Source organism: Tursiops truncatus, chromosome 17 (genome assembly GCF_011762595.2).
Source record: "Tursiops truncatus isolate mTurTru1 chromosome 17, mTurTru1.mat.Y, whole genome shotgun sequence".
In the NCBI taxonomy this organism is placed as follows: domain Eukaryota; kingdom Metazoa; phylum Chordata; class Mammalia; order Artiodactyla; family Delphinidae; genus Tursiops; species Tursiops truncatus.
In genome coordinates, this window is record NC_047050.1 from 42,581,129 (window position 1) to 42,596,465 (window position 15,337).

At 35.2% G+C, this 15,337-nt stretch overlaps 1 protein-coding gene across 4 annotated transcripts in view; it reads left to right on the plus strand.

Moving 5' to 3' along the window:
* Positions 1 to 15,337, plus strand: part of VPS13B (vacuolar protein sorting 13 homolog B) — a 797,029-nt gene that overhangs the window by 457,188 nt on the left and 324,504 nt on the right. The window lies entirely within an intron of this gene.

Sequence of the window (15,337 nt, forward strand, 5' to 3'; positions counted from 1 at the left end):
ATTCCCAGATAATTTTCAGTTTGTAGTTTTATGCCCTACTTAATATAAGCTATTATTTTCATAGCATTTTATAGTTTAAAGAGTACTTTCACATATTTTACCTTCTTTAATTTTCATTGCAGCTCATGGCACTTCTTAGCATTGTTAATCACGTTTTGCAGTGGAGAAAAACGAAGCTCAGGGTTGCCCAAGTTCACACGGCTAGCTTGAGCTCTTAACTCCACTACATTGTAATTCTTCTTGGCCTTTTTATTGAAATAGCTACATCAGAACAATATAGAGAGTAAGAAAACGTAAGAAATGTTTCACTAGTTTTGTAAGTTAAAGTTATTGTCATTCTGACTTAGTCATTCTATACCCACCACTTCTGTTCTACAACTTGCTTTTTTAACTCTACCTTATATATATTAGACTCATCTCTTGTATGTTTATAATCTCATTCATATATTAGACTCATCACTTGGATGTTCATAATCTCATTCATAGTCCGTTGCATGGATGTGCCAGATTGTTTGTCTTTCCTTCTACTAATGGACATTTGCATTTTTTATTTTTCTCTATCATATATAGTGTTAAAATGAATATTCTTCAGCACTCTCCTTATACACATATAGTAGTTTCTCTAGAGCAGTGCCTTATAAAAGAACTTTCTTCAGTGGTGGAAATGTTCTTTATCTGCCCTGCCCAGTACAGTAGCCACTGGACAGATGTGGCTGTTCAGCCCCTAAACTGTGACTACTGTGACTAAATTTTTTAAATTGTATTGAATTTTAATTAACCTAAATTTCAGTAGACACATGCAGCTAGGGCTGTTGTACTGGACAGCATGGCTCTAGGTTATATAGATAGGAGTGAAATCATGTCATAGGTTATGCACAGCTTCAGTGCTGCTGGACATCACCAAATTGTTTTCCAAAGTGATTGTATCTGATTTACATTCCCAGTAGCTGAGTGTGAGAGTTGCCATTGCTCTACATTCTTGCAAACACTTGGCATCAATACTGTTATACTAGACACTACAGACAAGATTGTCTTAGGACTGGTTGTAAGTGGAAGACCCTTAGGGAATAATATTTGCTGTCTACAACTGGAGGCAATGCTGTGATGTCCTAATATGATTAGATACACAGATGTGTCTCCTCTAATGTATGGTGATAGAAGGGCGTTACCTACCATACAACAGGGAAAATATACCAGATTTTTAAATTAAATATGAGACTGTGTACTTGTTGCTGACTAGAAGGTTCTTGATTGGTACCTTTTGTTAAACCACCTTTATTCTGATTATTTTGCATCTTGAGATACTCATATTTTTACATCATGTATTAAGAGATTTCCTGAACTATTGCTGCGTTTTTAAAAAACTACTAATTTTCCTTTACAAATAAACAGAGTTGCTTTATGATCATTGTATGTAAATTTGAGAATCTTGAGTTCTGGTCCCTATTTTTCTTTGACCAATTTTGTAACATTTGTGGGTCTGAAGCAACTCAATGCATTATAAACTATATGAAATAATGTGGCAATATTTTTTTTTAAAAAGGAGTTTCTTTGTTGTTTACCAAATTTAAAGGTTCCTCATCTACCTTCACTCCCAAAATTCTTTCTACTCTATTGTCTTGGAAATATTATCTTTATTAAGTTTAATTTGACATCTCAATTATTTATCCAACTATATCACACATATATATTTTAATAAAGTATAATCTTATATTTTATTTTGAAAACCAATTCTTATATTAAGTATAGAAAAGAGGTAAGAGAGAGGACTGAATTTGTAGTCAGAAGGTGTGATTTCCAGTTTAGACTCTGCTGTCCAGTCTCCTTACCTAAATTATCAGCCTCTATAAAATGGAGTCTACCTGTCACACCCTGTGGTTGGTGATTTACCTGAGATGATATTGAAAAGTATCTGCAAACCATTTAACTGTATATAAATTTTAGAGTGGTATTATTAATATTATTACTATCATGTGTATATTTATGTATTTTGCATTATGAACCACTTTATAGTTAGGTAAGAGGATGGGAATAATGCGGAGTAATAAGAATGTAATTAAAGAGAAAAAGGTTTAAATGATAGAATTAGAAGTATACTAATAAAAATGAATTTGGTAAGAGGTAAAGAGAGATATCTTTGTCAATATTTTTCTTAAAGATTTCCCAAGCAATTTAGAATTAGGAAATTTGCATTTATTCCAACTAATTCAGCTACAATTTGCTTTACATAAATACTTGTATAGGGTTATAGGATTTTTTTCTTATTATAGAAGGTATTTAGAAAATTTAAAGAACCTGTCTTTCCTATTTAATAATACATATGAACATTTCTCTTTCTGTGTAAACAGTCTTTCAAAACCTCATTTTTAATTACTCACCAGTGTGTTTAAATACCATTATTATTGCTGACAATCTTTAGCTGAGATTTTGAATAAAGAGGAGCCAATTCTGAATCCTGATTTAATGATGGTTTTTGAAAGGAAGTCTTCTTTGTAAACATAATTTTAGGAGTAGGAGATGATGGGTAATAATTGATTAGTAGAGAAAGAGGGAATGTTACACATGAGAATTTCATAGAAATTTTCAAATAGGATTTTCAAATTGGATTTGGAAATAAATAGGGAACCTGTTAACTACCGAAACCAATTGTTTTAGTAAATGAAATGAAAAAATGGAATAAAGATATGAAGAAAATATCTGAATGAGAAAGAATGCTAACACAGTTGGATAAAGTCTGGGTGGTTCATGATTTATTATAATAGGAGTTGACTTGCAGCCATAGAAGATTTTATAGAAGAATCCTAAATCAGGAGTGTTGCCAAAGATGTGTTGCAGAAACATTAGAAGCAAGTAGGAGGTCTGACTATCTTTTAATAAGGACACATTATAAATTTTATCTATTTTATTACCATCTTTAGAAACCTAAAGAAATGAAATCTAAAGAAACCTGAAGAATGCAGGGGTTTTACTACAGTTACAGTTAGCCTTTCAAAGTCACCTATGTGGGAATTGCAGTAAACTTCACTGCTAAGTAAGACCATTCTGGGCTCTAATACATTAAAAAAGTTAACTTTTATGCCACGTCCTTGCACGTTTTAGAAGTCCATGAAGGTTTTACATAAATGCACCTGTAATATATTATTATAACATTCTGGAAAAAACGCTCTGATCTCATGTTATCAATGAATGATTATGTATTATTGTTTGAGTTGAAGCTATGCAAATAAAATACACTCATTCTAAAAATTTAATGTTTGAATATTAATGAAAAAATAGTATTAAAAATTGCACTATTTTATTAGTATAAGAAGGAAGAGATTGCCTAATCTTGTGAAACTTTATAGTATGTGTGGTGTATGTTAGGCTATTTAAAAATTAAAAGGCTAGAATGACATTTGACAATGCTTTTGATATATTTTTTCTTTCCCATAAGCCAGCCTAACTTTTCTAAGCTTTCTTTTGTTGTCCTTTTTTTTCTGAAGTGTTCTCAAGCCTTTCACATCTTGTACTTACAGAATTTGCTCTTTGAACCTATGTGTGGAATTTTGCATTTGTTCCCGTTAAATTTCATCTTATTAGTTTGACTCTGTTCCAGTATTTTGTGATATTTTAGAATCTTGGTTCTCTCATTCACTATATTAGCTGTACTTCCCAACTTTGTCATCAGAAAATTTGATAAGTCAAAGTTATATGAATTCATTAAAATTAATGAATCATAAAAAAAAATATTTAATTGAGCCAAATCCTCTGGCATGTTACTAGAGACCTGACTCCATATAGATATTATTATTTGGATTGGGTATTAAACCAGCTCTAAATCCATTTTACTATGTTTTCATGAAGGCCATATTTCTTTATTATATTAAAAAAATAACTTAGTTTCACATCTTCATAATATCAAGTTCCATAATATTGATGCTGATTTCTCATTTATCATGTTACCATGATACAACCAGAAAAGAAATAGGTTTGGTTTGGCTTGATTTTTTGGCTGTGTTGGGTCTTTGTTGCTGCACGCGGTCTTTCTCTCATTGCGGTGAGCAGGGGCTACTCTTCTTTGCGGTGCGTGGGCTTCTTATTGCAGTGACTTTTCTTGTTGCAGAGCACGGGCTCTAGGCGCACGGGCTTCAGTAGTTGTGGCACGTGGGCTCAGTAGTTGTGGCTCGCAGGCTCCAGAGCGCAGGCTCAGTAGTTGTGGCGCACGGGTTTAGTTGCTCTGCGGCATGTGGGATCTTCCTGGACCAGGGCTCGAACTCATGTACCCTGCATTGGCAGGTGGATTCTTAACGACTGTGCCACCAGGGAAGCCCCTATTCTTAGTTAATTCATATGACTCCTAAAATATACCACTTTCTATTCTTTCTATTTCTTTCTATTTCTATTTTGATGAAGGGTTTCATCAAAACCCTTCTGATGATGAAAAATCAATTTTGTTGAAGATCAATATCATAATTAAATATTTTACAAAATTGAAGTACCATTTCCATTTCTCTATATTCTAGTACGTCTCTTTCTCAGTAATTTCTCTGAGATCACACAGTGGTTTCTTTGATCACACCAAAAAATTTTTCAATGCAGTGCATGTTCAGTTAGTGCATTTCTTTAGCACATGTTTCTAATGGGATGAGAATTGTTTGGTATAGTTTGATATACTTTTAACATCGATCATACATAGTATACCTTGTAACTTTTAAAATCATCTTGTAAATATACCCCATTTATAACATGAGTGAGCAAGTGAGGACTTATCAGCACAAATCTGTGACTGAAGAAAAACTTCAAAGCTCATGTTTGCCTGAAGATAGACAGTGAAAGTCTACTTTCTTATTTGCTTAAGCAATGAGAGTATTTTGAGACTCTTCAAGTAGAAGGAGCTAAATGTTTTATATTCTAATGAAGTTGCCTATAATTTAGCCATCAAAAGGAAAATAATTGGTAAATACTGCTGTGATGTCATTTTTACTTTATACTCATGTGGATTTGTACACATAAATCATTTAAAATTTGTATAACTGAAAAAGGTGAGTTTTATTACCCCATCATAAAACCATTATTAACATGAAATCGCTTGTTTGTTTAAAACTTTATTTTGCTTGAAAATTAATTTGTTTCTGAAATGTATGAAATTCTTAGAAAATGATTTAATAACTTGATTACTCTGTTTTTGCTCCTTTATTTTTATAACCCCCTTCTTTCTTTTGAGAATGTGAAATACATGATTAATTTATCACTTGGACTAGAAATGTAGGGAAACCATTCTCTTGCCTAATACTCTGTCTCAATTCAAGGAATTATTATAGGGCTCATTTGCTTAAATTGAAGTCTCTGCATCCTCAGTGTACTTTTGGATTTTATAATACAGAGTAAGTGAGACCAATGGATTCAGTCTGAAATCAGGCCATCCGGCTTCTTTCTCATCTACTGTAGTAATAAAAACAACCAGGTGTCATTTATAACATACTAAACATGTTAAAATTATGCATTTACTCCCAGAGGAAGCCTATGTAGCTATATACCATTATCTTCTTACAGAGGCATCTGATATTCACTGAGTTAGTCGACTTCTCCAAGGATATATATATATAGCTTGTAAGTGATAGAACCAGAGTTTGAATATAATTGTGACATTAAAATTCATGCTTTTAATGCAGTGTTATTACACTGCATTTTCCTCGACCATGTACCCTAATGGTAGCCAACTGTCTTGTAGATGTGTGCCAGTCATCATAGAATGGACTGGGCCAGAAAATGTAAGGGAATGCTAAGAAACCTATCTCCTTCATTGGAGGTATAATTGAGAAGTACATATACTGGCATTTGTGAATCAGTTGTGCTGCTGAATGCATATAAAGCATAAAATAAAACTGAAGATAGAACCCTGGACATCACTAATAATTGAAGGGGCAAACAGAAGAATCTTGTAAAGGAGATTAAAGAAAGGCAGTTGAGGGAGCGTGGAGCCATGCAAGCTCATGAAGGAAAATTTCAAGAATAAGCAAGACGGCAAGAATAGCTTTATATATATACTAGTTATCTACTTTGTGTCAGCTGTTACTTTGCATGCATTAACTCATTTGACTCCCCTCAGTGACTTTATTTTTCAGATGAATAAAATGAAGCACTGAAACTTTAATTTGCCCAAAGACACCCAGTGGTAGGTAGCAGAGCTAGAATTATGAATCCAGGCAGGCTAATTGTGCAGTCTGTGCTTTTCACCAGCATGCTGTACTGCCATTTTGAATTGTCAAATGCCCAGAAAGTTCATGTGAGTTAATGACTGAAAGTCGTCCATTGGATCTGGTAATTAGAAAATCATTTGAGGATGTTTTCCAGTAAAATTTCAAAGGCAGGATAAGGATGACAACTGATAGCTCTTGGTTAGAGGAGAAAATAAATAGTGAGGAAATAGAAATACTAGGAGGAAAATAAGGGAATATGGCAGGGTGGTAGCTAGAGGGGTATACAGGGCCTTAGGGAGAGAGTTTCTCTCTTTTACAAGGAGAATTACTTGAACATATTTTAGTTCAAGTAATTGAACTTGAATGGTAAAGTTGTGGGAGAGAAAAAGAAAAAAATGAGAGTAAAATCCCCAAGGGAAGTGAAGGGAATAAAGAAGAATAGTTGTTATTTATTCAACTTTCATGTATTAAAAGCCTACCACGTGCCAAGTAATGTGTCTAAGTACAGGCTGGTGAGAAAACAGACACTGACCTAGCCTTCAAGAGTGAAGTGAATTAACAGAGATATCTTGGCCTTGAAGAGAGAAGAGATGCTTCTTCTAAACAATTCGGTGAAAGAGGCAGGACAAGTATGAATTTATCTGTTTTGTAAGTGAAATAGCCTCAGATTTACTGGTTCTTGTCCATGCTCCCTTCAGTTCAGATAGCAGAGATAGGATGTTGCAAGTCAAAGGGATGTGATGCTCTAAGTATCAGAATGTGGTTTTTAGAATCAATAAGGATGCTAGTTTAGGTTGTTTAAAAAAAAACAAGGGAGCGGGCATATTCCTCGGCCCTAGTCCAGACCTGCTGAATCAGAATTTCTGTAGGTTTAAGAACTTAACATTTGTAACAAGCTCCGGGTGATTCTTCTGCACTCTGAAGATGAGAACCCCTGCCTTAAGTCATTGGTCATGGAAATTGGCAGTTGGTCTCAGCCTGATGGTCAACCATTTACATCCCCTGCCCTATACACTGTCAAGATTACTGTCACTTATGGAGACTTAGTGACAAAGATGTAGACATTTAATTTAATCAAGACATATAAATTTTACTTCTTTTTACATTCCTATTTTCTGGCTTGTTTAACATTTTGTAGATCTCAATTGAGCTGTAAGTAATGAATTTTACTTCTTTACAGTGAGTTCCAAAGATATGCCTATTCAGCAATGGGCGGTAAATGATTCAACATGAGCTGTTTCTTATGTAAACATACAAAAGGCCTGACCCAGACTAAATCAATTTAAAAAGGAAAACATTAAAGCTATGTTTCCTGTTATATACTTAAAGTCTTCTTTGGTTCCTTATGATTATACCATTGACCAACTATTTCAGACTTTATTTTATCCTCCTACACCACCTGCTGAAATGGTTCAAATGGTATGGGAGATGAGTTTCGGAAGGGCAAAGCAATTACAATTATAACTCCTATATTTTAGCTAATAAAGCAGCTTTTTGTGTTAAGGGTAAGGGAGTTATGGGTATCTTGACTCACTCCCTTTCCTGATTTGAATTGCTAAAAGATTTTAAAAACTGCAATAAGGAGGGAGAGCAAAGTTCATAGAGCCTTTTGAAGGATGTGAAGTTGAGACAAGAAAATTTGATTCCTATTTATGATGTCAAGCATTTCTATTAGAAATTTAGTTAGGAAATAATATGAAGCCTTTCTTATTAAGGTATTTTACTTGTATTTTCTTAAAGCAGATATTGTTAATATTAGGCATTCTGGTCCTCAATGAAGCCATAAAGTTATTTTCCTATGATTAGGTCCCTGGTAAAGTATCATTCTGTTAGAATTCTTTAATAATTTTGCAACTATTTCTTGTACTATGAAAATGTAGTGCACTAAATCAAAACTCTCTTGAATAAAATATACTTTAATTTTTGGCTTTGCAGTCAGATTGTTTTTCAATTTTAGGATATTTTTAGTTATAAAATTCTCACTTAGGGAAAATAGCATTTTAAAAGTTGTCCAATGATTTCCAGTGTTTGAAAAAAATTAAATTATTTCAAATCTTATGTCTGTAACTGTTTATATTTTTATACCTTAAAAAAATATCTAGTGTACCATGAGACGCAAAATGTACCTTTCACGAGATATCTTGTTCTAATACTGCTTAATAAAAATTAATGTATGTTATTTGAATGAAAATATTTTGAATATCTTTTCTTAATTTAGTACTGAAAAACAAAGCACTCTGAGTATTCTATATTATAATAACTGGAATTGGTTTTAAGTATGCATAAAACAAAATGGGTATATCTTATAGTTTAAAGAATAAAGATTAGTGAATATTTCAAGTTGAGGAATAGTACATTGTAACAATTGATGAATCTACATTGATACATCCTAATCACCCAAAGTCCATAGTTTACATTAGGATTTACTCGTTGTTGGACATTATATGGGTTTGGACAGATTTATGATAAGACATGTATCTATCATTATAGTATCATATAGAATATTTTCACTGCCCTGAAAATCCTCTGAGCATTGCCTATTCATTCCTGCCCCTGACTAACCTGTCTCAGCCATTGATCTTTTTATTGTCTCCATAGTTTTACTTTTTCCAAAATGACATATAGTTGAAATTATACAGTATGTAGCCTTTTCAGATTAGCTTCTTTGACTTAGTAATTTGTCTTTAAAGTTTTTTCTTGGCTTGATAGCTCATTTCCTTTTTTTTTCTGAATAATAGGATGTACCCCAGTTTATTTATCCATCCATCTACTAAAGGACATCTTGGTTGATTCCAATTTTGACAATTATGAATAAAGCTGCTATAAACATTCAGGTGCAGGTGTTTGTGTGGACATGTTTTCACCTCCTTTGGGTAAATACCAAGGAGTGCAGTTGTTGGATCATATGGTGAGAGTATGTTTAGTTTTGTAAAAAACCGTCAAACTGTCTTCCAAAGTGGCTATACCATTTTGCATGCCTACCAGCAGTGTATGAGAGTTCCTGTTGCCCCACATCCTTACTAGCATTTGGTATTGTTAGTCTTCTGGATTTTGGCCATTCTAATAGGTGTGCAATGGTATCTTTTTGTTTTAATTTGCTTTTCCCTGTTGACATATGATGTGGAACATCTTTTGTATATCTTCTTGATCCTGCTCATATTTTAAAAACCTTTTTTCTTCGTTTTAAACAATTATTTTATATTTCATGTGTACTAATCCAGTTTGTGAAGTCTTTGAGGGTCTGTTTCTTCTGCCCATTGTATCTGTTAGTCTCTCATTTCACTTGGAACCAAATCTGCAGAAATTCTTTGAGTTCAGATTGAGTTCATCTCAAGAGAATTTCCTTTTACCTGTCATCTGGTAGCACTGTCTACCTGGCACAAGCCTTTCCAAATTAAAATTTTTTCATGCCACGTTGGAAACTCAGCCTCCCAAGTGCTGTCTTACGATGGCAAAGTCTTAGAGGGATTTTTTTTTCCCCCTGTTTACCCTTTGCTAAGTCTAAGGTCAAAATGGGTAAGTTGGTAAGTTACCTTGTCTCTTTCAGCATGGGCATTAGGAGGGCTTTTTTCCATTTTTTAAGCTTTTTAAAGTTTGAAATACTTGTAGATTCACATGAAGTTGCAAATACATCTCCTGTGAGCCCTTTACCCAGTTCCCTTCAGTGTAACCTTTCACCAGCTTTATCGGGGTATAATTGACAAATAAAATTGTAAGATATTCAAAGTGTACAACTTTATGATTTGATACATGTATACATTGTGAAAGGATTCCCCCATTGAGTTAACACATCTATCACCTTTTGTGTGTGTGTGAGAACATGTAAATTCTACTCTCTTAGCAAATTCTTAGTAAATTTCAATTATACAATACAATGTTATCAACTATATTCACCGTGATGTTATATATTATATCCTCAGACCTTATTCATTTTATAACAGAGAGTTTGTGCCTTTTAACCAACCTCTTCCTATTTCCCCAACTGCATAGCCCACGGCAACCACTTTTCTATTCTCTGCTTCTATGAATTTGACATTTTTTTAAATTCCACATATAAGTGATATTATGCAATATTTGTCTTTCTCTGGCTTATTTCACTCAGTGTAATATAAATAAGCACTCTGGGTTTATCTATGTTGTCGTAAATGACAGGATTTTCCTTTTTTAAGACTGAATGATATTTCATTGTATATACATTTGACCCTTGAACACTGCAACACGGGTCCACTCATACACTTTTTTTTTTCAGTAGTAAATACCGTGAATGTAGAACCACTGAACTGTGGAGGAGGAACTGTGGATATGGAGGGCTGACCATACCTTATACATGGATTCATAACTGCTTGGAGGGTTGGTGCCCCTAAGCCCCAAATTGTTCAAGGGTCAACTGCAGATGCCATATTTTCTTGATCCATTTATTCATTGATGGACACTTAGGTTGTTTCCATACAAGGTATGGAAAAGGCTTTTGTGAACAATGCTGCCATGAACATGGAGTACAGATATCTCTTTGCGATTAATGATTTCATTACTTTTGGATATATACCCAGAAATGGGATTGCTGGGTCATAGCTGGTTCTATTTTTAGTTCCTTGAGGAACCTCCATACTGTTTTACATAGTGGCTGTATGAGTTTACACTCCCACCAGCAGTGTACAAGGGTTCCCTTTTTTCCATATCCTCCCTGCATTTATTATCCCTTGTCTTATTGCTAATAGATATCCTAACAGGTATGAGGTGATGTCTCTTTATGGTTTTGATTTGCATTTTCCTGATGATTAGTGAGCACCTTTTCATGTATCAATACCTTTTGGCCAATTACATGTCTTTGGAAAAATGTCTATTCAGATCCTTTGCTGGTTTTCTTAATTGGGTTGTTTTTTGCTATTGAGTTATATGAGTTCCTCTTATATTTTGAGTATAACCCCTTATCAGACATATAGTTGAAATATTTTTATTCTAGAGGTTGCCTTTTCATTTTGTTGGCAGTTTCCTTTGCTGAGTAGAAGATTTTTAGTTTGATATAGTCACACTTGTTTATTTTTGCTTTTGTTACCTTTGCTTTTGGTATCAAATCCAAAAAATCATTGCCAAGACCAGTGTCATAGAGCAGACACCCCTGTGTTTTCTTCTAGGTGTTTTATGGTTTCAGATCTTGCATAACTATAAGACAATATCTAAACCAGGAAATTGACATCAGTACAATCCACAATTGCCTTCAGATTTCACAAGGTTTTTGTTGTTGTTTTGTTTTTTGGCCATGCCATGTGGCATGCAGGATCTTAATTCCCTGACCAGGGATCGAACCCGTGCCCCCTGCTGTGGAAGCATGGAACCCTAACCACTGGACCACCAGGGACTCCCCTCACCAGTTTTATTTTTAATCATTTGTATTTATATGTCTATATGTGTGTCTAGTTTAGTGCAGTTTCACCGCATATGTACATTCATGTAACCACCGTCACAGTCAAGACACAGAACTGTTCTATCACAAGTCTTCCTAGGAGAGCTGTTTTTAATTCACCCTTTGAAGGTTGATGTAGCCCTTTGTGACCCCTGCTTTTTATGCAGTCTCCTATAAATAGATTCATCCATCTCCTTAGGTGGGCCTTGAGCTTTATCTCCTCCTGTGCGATTATCAGAAAATCACTCTCTACAGAATTCAGCAGAAACCCTAAGAGCAAAAGCTGGCTTTGGCAGGTGCTTATTTATTAGTGTTCCTAATTTCACTTTTTTGGGGTGGGTTTGCACCTTCTGTTCTCTAGTGCCAGCTCTGAAATGTGTTTTAAAAGATGCTTTAAATTGTCTGCAAGCATTTTACTTGTTTCAATCAGAAGATTCACTCTGACTTTCTAATATGCCATATTTTGGAAACAGGTAATCATGGAAATATTAAAGAGCATTTATCTTTGTGGTTTTCATTAATAGCTTTTTCATAATTAGAAAAGTTGACTTTGTTTTATCATGGTGCCATGCATCTATGATTAGTTGACAATTAGATATATTATTCATTCAAAACCATATAACATAATGCACTTCAGGAATGGTCATAAAATTTATAATGGACCTCTTTATGAATAGTTTAATTTTCGGGCTTCCCTGGTAGCACAGTGGTTGAGAGTCCGCCTGCCGATGCAGGGGACACGGGTTCGTGCCCCGGTCCAGGAAGATCCCACATGCCGCGGAGCGGCTGGGCCCGTGAGCCATGGCCGCTGAGCCTGCGCGTCCGGAGCCTGTGCTCCGCAACGGGAGAGGCCACAACAGTGAGAGGCCCGCGTACAGCAAAAGAAAAAAAAAAAAAAGTTTAATTTTCAGTCATACATTTTATTTATTTCTATAATAGTTTTAATATTGAAATAATCAAAACAGAGAAGTTAAATAATTTCTCCAAGCTCATGGATCATTGAAAAATCTGAGACCAGAGTTCACATGAGTCTTTTGCTTATCCTATTTTCTACATCTCAGATTTAAATGGTTTTGCAATTAACTTTTAAGTTGGATTTATATACCCATATACTGTACATTTCTCTGAACTTTCAAATCAGGTTAAAATGACAAGTATATTTTTCAATTTCAAAAGCAAACAGAAAGAAAAGTATAAAATCTCAAACCCTGGTTCTTAGAAAACTTAAAAGTTTGAAATTAGCATGTTTAGAAGTATTAAGCTATTGCTCAATATACAACCCATTTTTACATGAGAAGAAGAACTGTGGAAAGTCATGTTTTCCACAGACAGATGACAGGAGGAAAATAGCTTGATTTAAGGCCAAGAGTAAATATGGGGCATTTCAAGCGTAGGTGAAAACTAATGACATTTGGTGTTTCTCTGGTTTTTATCTTATGACTTTGCAGTTTCTGCAAGTGCCAAGAAAAATAGAAAGGCTGATGTTAATGTTGGGCTAGGTTGCTTTGTTTGTCTTTTAATATAGTACTAATTTTATTTCCAAACATACTTTTTCTTCCTTCAAAGGGATTCTTATAAGTATTTTTTCTTTAAAAGTAGGCTTAGGGAATTTATGTAAATTGTAGAAAGCATTGGCTAGTTTAAAATAAGTAAATATAACTTTTATATGGGGAATAATAATCTAGGGAAATAAGCTAGGCCACCCACTGCCAAAGATATTTGCTGTATGTCAGAGTTTACGTGGCCCTGCAGCAGCAGTTTACTGTCTAAAGACTGTGTGTTCTTATTGCTGTGGACAGATAGATTCTCCACTTGAGATTTGTAAACATTTGTGTCAGTTCAAATCAGTGAATTGAAACAGCATTTATTGATTGCTTACTAGGAGATGTAGTTTCTGACTTCAAGAAACGTATGCTAGGGGCTTCCCTCGTGGCACAGTGGTTGTGAGTCCGCCTGCCGACGATGCAGGGGACACGGGTTCGTGCCCCGGTTCGGGAGGATCCCACATGCCGTGGAGCGTCTGGGCCCATGAGCCATGGCCGCTGGGCCTGCGCGTCCGGAGCCTGTGCTCCGCAACGGGAGAAGCCACAACAGTGAGAGGCCTGCGTACCGCAAAAAAAAAAAAAAAAAGAAAGAAATGTATGCTATATTGAGAAAGACCGCCAGGTCATTGTGATATTCTTGTACTTATAAGTACAGAAGGACCCTAAGAGCACAGATTTGGGAGGAAGGGAGTTTGAAGAAATGGTGGTCAGGAAAGGCTTCATAGAAAGTGAAGTTCGAGCTGTGCCTTTAGAATTAACAGGTTTACGCCAATATTCAAATGAAAGGAGAGCATTTGACCGAAATAGGTGTACTCACAATGTTGCTCCCTCTCACCTGCACCCCCATTCACTCCTTTTTTCTTTGCCTTCATTAAGGCAAAATGAAAGGGTTCATGGCCGATCTTATGGGCCCTTTTTTTAAGGCAATTCTTGGGTTCATGTAAAACTTCAATCCACCTTTCCTTGCATGCCCGTTCCTAGATTGTAATTTTCTAAGTTAGAAAAAAGAAAACAAAAACCAGGTTCAGCTCTTACCTTAGGAATAATGAGAGTCCATTCATTCAGTTTCTCTGGTTCCCACTATGACTTCTTGACCAATGCCTGTTTGTTTCCCTGTTCTCTTTTTTGTTTGTTTTTTTTTATCGTTAACACCTTGTGATATTTCCCTGCCTGAGCTGCCTGTTCATTCACTTGCAGTCCTCTCCCTGCTCCTCTCTTCACTTGAATTCATTAGCCTTAGCCCTCACCTTCCCTGGCCTAATGCATGCCATCTCCATTCCTGTGCATCTGGCCCAGACATCTGCCATCTTGAGTCTCAGTGGTCATCCACCTTCCATCAGTATTTGACAAGCTTCTGGGCATGGTCTGACCCACACTGTTTACTTAGACAAGAGGTAGTCTTGATCACATTCATACTGTTTCTCTGTAGTTTTCACACTAGGACTCAGTGCTTCCCTCCCTTCTCCCTCCACTAATTAGCTTTATTAGTATTCAATTGATATAATTAATTGTATTTCTTTTCTAATCACTGCAATTGTATCTATACTAGTAAAACTATTTTTATCCTCTATGTAATTTCACTTTTGTGTTGATTGAAACTTTCATGGGGGACAAATGTTACTTTCCTTTTGATTACTCACTTTAAAGCATCTGTGAACCAACATAACTAAAAAATTACAAACTCACACAAACTTAGTCTTATCCGGCTTCTGAATCCTGAATGCTTTTCTTCCCACCCTACCACACTACCTTGCTATTTTCAGTCTAAAACCTTCATGAAACATTTAACCATTTACTTCCTCTAATCTAGCTTTAAGCTGCTGATAATTTTATTCATTTGCTTAGCCTTGGGTCCAATAAGATCAAAGTTCCAACTCTATATGGACCAGTAATCCTTACTGTGTTTCTACATCAATAAGCAATGTACTCTTGTCAACAATTTAGTCTGTATGATGATGGGTTATATAAAGGACCAAAGGCAAAAGGTAGGGGAGTTAAATAGATTAGAAAGCCTTCATCACCTTTCCTAACAAGACATCAGAGTGCTGAGGAAGGGAAAGTAGGTGTTTAGCAGGTGTTTAGCATTGCAAAGAAGACAGGGTTTTGAGGCAAAACCCTGGATTTAAGTTGCAATTTTGTCCACATAGTAGCTCAGTAACTTTGACTAAGTCTTTCAACCTCTCTGCATTATTTTCTCTTTAGTAAAAATG